This window comes from Rhinoraja longicauda, chromosome 6, assembly GCF_053455715.1.
Source record: "Rhinoraja longicauda isolate Sanriku21f chromosome 6, sRhiLon1.1, whole genome shotgun sequence".
Classification (NCBI taxonomy): Eukaryota; Metazoa; Chordata; class Chondrichthyes; order Rajiformes; family Arhynchobatidae; genus Rhinoraja; species Rhinoraja longicauda.
Window position 1 is genome coordinate 66,604,592 of NC_135958.1, and position 7,259 is coordinate 66,611,850.

A 7,259-nucleotide genomic window follows, 5' to 3' on the forward strand; every position below is an offset into this window, starting at 1 on the left:
ATGAATATACAATAATACAATACATTTTCTGTTACACTAGGTAACAGAACATAATGGTGCTGGAATTAATGTACAATAAGTGGTTGATGGCCAAAGTGCCTGTTTCCACGATGTATCTCTATGATATAATTACTTATGACTCCAACCACTGGAGTGCTTTCCCCTTGATATCGATTTAATTTATATTAATAAGGAAACCTTGATGCCTCCCTCAATTGAATGCTGCCTTGGGCAGTCACTTTCATTTCACCTCTGGAATTTAGCTATTTATTCCATGTTTGTATCAAAGCTGTAATGAGATCTGGAATCAGTGGTCCTGGTGAAACCCAAACTGGACATCAGTGTGCAGGTTACTGGTAAGTGCCACTTGATAGCATTGTTGACAACAGCTTACGCACTTTGCCGATGATTATGAGTATTTGGATTCAATAGTAATTTGACAGATGTATTTGCCTGGGCAATTTTCCACTTTGTTGAATAGATGCCAGCGTTGTATTTGTAATGGGACAGCTTGGTTAGAGGGGCAGCTAGTTCCTGGATCTGATCCCATAACCTTTGCTGTATCCACCCCTGTCAGCTATGTCTTGATATCCTGAATGATCAATTAATGCACTAGAAAGTGATGGAAGCAGACATCAATAGTAATTGCTTACAAACTAGATCAGATAAGATTAATTTGTTGTTACATACACTAAGGTGCAATGTAATTCGCTGTTCACATGCAGCTCACAGAATAAACAGTAGAATGCAATAACAACAAATGTAAAAATAGCATAGATGGGGCATTTAGATCGGCATGTGCAAGTTGGGTCAAAGGGCCTGGTTCCATTCCGTCTCTATGATTATTATTTGTTTGTTTAAGATCTGACCAACAACATTGGGGAACTTAACGATCAAATTGACATTGTACTTGACCATTCAGTCATTGGTGTTCAGGGGGTAGAGCAATGGACTGAATGGACAGCCCTGAGGGCACCAGAGTTGAGGGCCAGGGTGAGGAAATGTGAACAATTCTAACCACCTGAGGTCTGCCTGGCTTGGGGACTGGAATAATAATCGGTTCTTTGAGGTAGACGGGGACAGAAGACTGAGTCGAAGTTGGAGATTGAAGATGTCAGTGGTGACCATGGCCAGTTAACTGGTGCACAATTTCAGAACCCTTCCAAGGGCTCCATCAGGGCCGGCCACTTTTGGAAAGTTTACTCAAGTGAGAAAGGCATTGAGCTCAGACAGTTAAGATATGTTGTTGCCAAAGAATGCCCCTGATTTTGGCTTGTATCCGTGATGGTATTCAAGCCCTGCCACACTCCTCAATCTCTCCTTGGGTAGACCCTTATTGAGTTTGTTGCAATGCATTTCTTAAAAAAAGCTAATTAACCCGAAGCCTTAATTCTGTTTCTCTCCACAAAGATTCTGAGAGTATCTACAAATTTACAATTTTTTTGTTTGTGTGTATATTTGGTATGGAAATCTATAACCAGTTGTAATGACTTATCTGCCCAAATAGCTGACTAATGCACTGCCAAGTCTCACATATACTTGGAGAAATTTCAGAAATGTATTCAGAAGGGTGTCTTTGATAATTACATAATTAATAAGAGAAAGAGAATGGTTCTGGCCAGGATAAAACGGTACCAAATATTTGTAGGTAAGGCGGCAACAAAACAACTGCTGGCACAGATGTTTGAGGTGCAAGCTGAATAGTTGACCTTAGAGGGAAACTATAGGTGACAAAGCCCGAGGTCCTTTAATGGCAGAAGGCAGAAAATATGATTAAACAAAAAAGGTGCATACAATGCATGACAGTAATACGGTTCAAGAGAGAACAAATCTAACTATGGATAAACTCAGAGGGGAATTTAAATGGAAAATAAATCAGGCAAAGAAAGTATATGAAAAGGAATATAAAATAGTAAGGATCCAATTAGGTATCAAACAAGTGATTTATGGATGGTGTTGAAGATGATGCTGCAGGAATCTCAAACTGAGGGAAAGTAGAAGAAATCATATGGAGGTGAAGTTTGATGAGGAGAAAGGCTGACTGGATTTAAAGAAGTCACCCAGTCTGATGGGATGCATTTCATGTGGCAGAGGAAAGTGAGGGGACAGACTGTAGCAGCAGCATGCCATAATTTTCCAAAATTCAATCATCTATTTACATCTCCAGATAGATCATTTGTAATTAACAAGCCTTTTCCATCTCTTGACCAGGTGACAGAGGATAGAAGAATGGTGAGTGGGCATCATCTATATACAAAAACTCTTGTTTGTTTGTTCCTGAACGAAAGCCAAAATGGTACACGATAGTGCCACAACTTTAGGCCCACCTTACTCACCCTTTGGTCCCTTTGGTGCTAATGGAAGAAATTTCATTGAAATTGGTGTTATATTTTTTAAGTTATTCACATCTTAAAATTTAAATCTATCTCCTATGGAGGGAGGGAGGAATGGAGGGAGGGAGGAGGGGGGGATAAGGGGGGTTGAGGGGGATGGAGTGGGGGAGGGGGGAAGGAGGGAGGGGGGATAAGGGGGGTTGAGGGGGATGGAGTGGAGGGGAAGGGTGGGAGGGGAAGGGTGGGAGGGGAGGGGGAGGGAGGGGGGATAAGGGGGGTTGAGGGGGATGGAAGGGGGGGAGGGGGGAGTGGAGGGAGGGGGAGAGGGGGGTGGGGGAGGGAGAGGGGAGGGGGAGTGGGGGAGGAGAGGGTGCTGCACCAATGCAGGAGAGGTTTGGGCCCAAGGGGTCCACTTGGTCTAGTTGTTCTAAAAGGTGTGTTAAGATGTCTCTAAGGGGGGCATTTCTGCATGCCTGCCTCCCCAGTCATCCCCCTCCTAAGCTGCAACAGTCAGAGGCTGGGTTGAGCCAAGCAGTGCTGAGAGCACTTAGCAGATTCACTCACTGGCAGACAGGCTGGGTCTTGCTCTTCCATCACAGCTGTTCCTGTGTTCCTCTTCCACACACTAGAGAAAGGGCAGTACTGGACCTAATTTTTGGGAATGTAGCGGGTAAGTGGTTGAAGAGTTCGTGGGAGAGCATTTTGACGTTAGTGACAATGATTCTGTGAATTTCCAGATCTAGGAAGGGATAAGGATGGTCCAGGAATTAACCTCTTGAATTAGTGAATGGCTGATTTTTGATTCATAAGGCAAGATCTGGCAAATATAGACAGGGGGCAGCTACATGCAAGTGCTTCTCCATCTGCTGAAGACATTTGAAGGTGAAATTATGATAGTTCATGGCCAACATATTTCACCTGTGGTGAATGGTGAGGAAAGCAATTTTCCAGAACTCTGGATATCAAATGATATTGAGAACTGAAGAAAAAAAAAGAAAATTATGGCGCACAGACAATTTGGGCACAGACACAGACACAGAGCGGAGGTGCAGAACCTGGCGGACTGGTGCTCTGCTAACAACTTGTCCTTAAATACCACCAAGACCAAGGAGCTGATCATCAACTTCCGTAGGTCACATAACGGGGAATACGCCCCGATCTTTATCAACGGGAACAGTGTGGAGAGAGTGTCCAACTTCAAGTTTCTGGGCACTCACATTTCGGAGGACCTAACATGGTCCAATAACACTGCTGCGCTGGTCAAGAAGGCACAGCAACGACTGTTCTACCTAAGAACACTGAAGAAGTCTGGTCTACCCCAACAGCTGCTGACGACATTCTCCCGCTGCACCATAGAGAGCATCCTAACACATGGCATCCCTGTGTGGTACCTCAGCTGCACGGAGGAAGAAAGGAAAGCTCTTCAGCGGGTAGTCCATAGAGCTCAGAGGACCATCGGAACACAGCTACCAGCCTTGGAGGGCATCTACAACACACGATGCCTCAGAAAAGCCACCAGCATCCACAAAGACTCTTCACACCCCTCCAACAGTCTGTTCGAACTCCTTCCATCGGGCAGACGATACAAGGCCTTCTACGCCCGCACCTCCAGACTCAGGAACAGCTTCATCCCCAGGGCCATAGCTGCTATGAACCGGTCCTGCTGAGCCGGATGGTCACAACACACAGTGATCAGTCTGAAGAAGGGTCTCGACCCGAAACGTCACCCATTCCTTCTCTTCCGAGATGCTGCCTGACCTGCTGAGTTACTCCAGCATTTTGTGAATAAATCAATTTGTACCAGCATCTGCAGTTATTTTCTTATACTACTTGGTGATCCGGCACAGATCTACTTGCACTTTATTCTGTCTTAAAACTGTTACAATTTGTTTCGTTGGGTTGTTGTTGTTTAAATTAATACTGACTAGCTAATTAAATTATTGCATCGTATGGGAGGCGCATTCCCAATCTCGTTGTACCCTTGTACAATGACAATAAAGATATATTGTATTGTATTGTATTTTAAAGGTGGAGGCTCTAGAAAAATAGAAAGTGGAGGGAAGTAGTTAAAGAAATTAGAATGAAAAGGGGGCACAAAATACCACTGGCATACAAAATTGAGGAAAATCCCAAAGCATTTTATTATTAAAGGTAAGAGTATAAAATGGGAAATATTTCCCCTGAACAATGTTGTCAAAAACTAGAGAATATAGGCTTATGTTGTGTTTGATAAATCAACGGATTCAGTCAACAGAGTTTGATTTAATATGTAATTTATTTACTAAATAAGCCACATATACTCACATTCCCTTCCTTGAGGGATTCCCTGATTACAATTGAAAATATCTGTCATGTGCTCTTGATCAATGTGTGAGTGAAATGTATTTGTGAGAGAAATGCATTAATTTCTTTAAATGTTTCCCATTGTTTGAGACAGCGATTTCTTTAAATGCATTTTCCCAATATTAACTTTTAACTTAAGCTGATTGTTCTTTAGCCAAACCTCCTTCTTTGACCTGTCTGCGTTACTGATTCTCACATTGACCAGGACAACTCAGTCTTCCCTATCCTTCTGCAAGCTCCTCCCCAAATCCAATTAGAGCCTTTCATTCTGCTACTGGATAGGGAACGCAGCCTTCGGGACTCACGGCTGTGTTTTTGAGGGCGGCATCTGTCTTCCAAACTGCACTGTCCCCTATTACTACTACATTCTGTTTTTATATTCAATTTTAGGTGTAGATTTTGCCAAAATGATCAATATTTATTGCCCATCCTTACGTCCTTTGAGAAGGTGGTGGGGAACTGCAGGCTTCTGGTGAAGATCCTCCCACATTGCTGCTGGACAGGGAGTTCCAGGATTTACTCCCAGTGATGATGAAAGACCTGCAATATGGTTTTTTTTGTAATACTTCTAGTTTGACATTTGTAGGGGATCCTACATGAGGGTGGTGATGCTCCAACCTCTTGTCCTTCTGGGTGGGAGTCACTTGGGTGAGGGATTCCAGTACACTGTGTGAACACTTACTGCAGCCGCTGTACATTTGTATGAGGTAAATTAATGTACAGGGTGATTGATAGCAGCCCGCATGACAGATACCCTTTCTCTTAGATGGTCCTAAGATTCCTGGGATTCTTAGGAAAGGTCTTGAGATGTCAAGAATTAGTATTTTGAGCTGACATAAATGGCCTCTGACCTGGTTTTGCATCTTTGTGTTTATGAGGCTGGTCCAGTGGAGTTTCCAGTCAATGGAGAACCACAGATAACATTGTCTTTCCTTTGTCCCGCCCCCCCGACATCAGTCTGAAGAAGGGTCTCGACCCGAAACGTCGCCCATTCCTTCTCTCCTAAGATGCTGCCTGATCTGCTGAGTTACTCCAGCATTTTGTGAATAAATACCATCGATTTGTACCAGCATCTGCAGTTATTTTCTTACATTGTCTTTCTAATTGTTTGTAGGTCACTTAAGCAAGAGAAGAATTTGACGTTGGTATTGGTCTATGTCTATGTTTTTCTATGTATTGGTTTATTATTATCACGTGTACTGAGATACAGAAAACAATTTGTTTTGTGTGCCATCCAGTCAAATCATACCATACATGAGTACAGTTAAACCATGTACAAGCACAACAGGTAGTGCATAGAGCAGTTACTGTTAGAGGGAGAGTGCAGATTTAAAAAATTCACAGGGCACATTGAGGTAGATTTCGAAATCAGGATTCTATGGCGAGTCTGGAAGCTTGTTCTTTGTTAAAGAAGTTTATTGCAGCAGCAATATTCGATTACAAAGCATAACAAACGGATTTACAGACAACCATTAAATCAAACTGTTCGCTTCGAAGTTCTCTTCCCACTCTCTGGTTTTGGGCGCCAAAACCACCACCTGACCTAGCTGGCCAATCCGAGGGTTCGACTCTCAGGACCAATCCCTATGGTCGCTACATGACCCCCCACCAGAACCCGAGGTACGGAATCTAGCAGGAAGACGGACTTCGCGACCAGAACGAGTAAGGAGAGGGGCTGCAGGTACCACAGGAGCAGGGGGTCCCGGGTCAGGTGGAATTGCAGGAGGGCGGCCCCGCCGAGGCGGCTGACCGACCAGGACAGGGCGGTCCTGATCCAAGTGTGCAGGTTTGAGCCTGGACACAGAGAGGAGCTCACTCCTGCCCCCAACATCTAAGGTGAAGTTGACCGTCCCTTTACGTAACACGCGGAATGGACCCTCATAGACCCTCTGTAACGGGGAACGATGGGCATCCCTATGCAGAAACACAAATTTACAGTCCTTCAAGGCAGTCGGTTCATGCACCATGGAACACCCGTGACGTGAAGTAGGAACCGGGGCCAGGGAACCCACTCGCAGCCGGAGGGATGCTAAAACCGACGGAACCGAGTTCTGCTGACCAGAGGACTCCGGAAGGAAATCCCTGGGCACTCTGAGTGGCGAGCCATATACCAGTTCCGCGGACGAAGTTCCGAGGTCCTGCTTAGGAGCAGTACGGATGCCCAAAAGTACCCAGGGGAGCTGGTCTACCCAGTCAGGGCCGTCCAGCCGCACACTGAGGGCCACCTTAAGCTGCCGGTGGAACCTCATTAGCCTGTGGGTGGTACGCCGTGGTCTGCTGCAACCGGGAACCGTACAGCTCCGCTAACGTAGCCCAAAGGGTAGAGGTAAACTGGGGCCCCCGGTTGGTGGTAATAATGGACGGAACACCGAAGCGGGCCACCCAATGGAGGGCCAGGACCCGGGCACAAGAGGCGGCGGAGGTGTCACAACGGGAAAGCCTCCGGCCAACGGGTAAATCGGTCAACCACCATGAGTAGGTGAGTGTAGCCCCTGGAGGAAGGCAAGGGTCCAACTAAATCAATGTGAATATGGAAAAAACGGACCGCCAGGACCTCAAACTGCTGTACCGGGGGTTGGACAT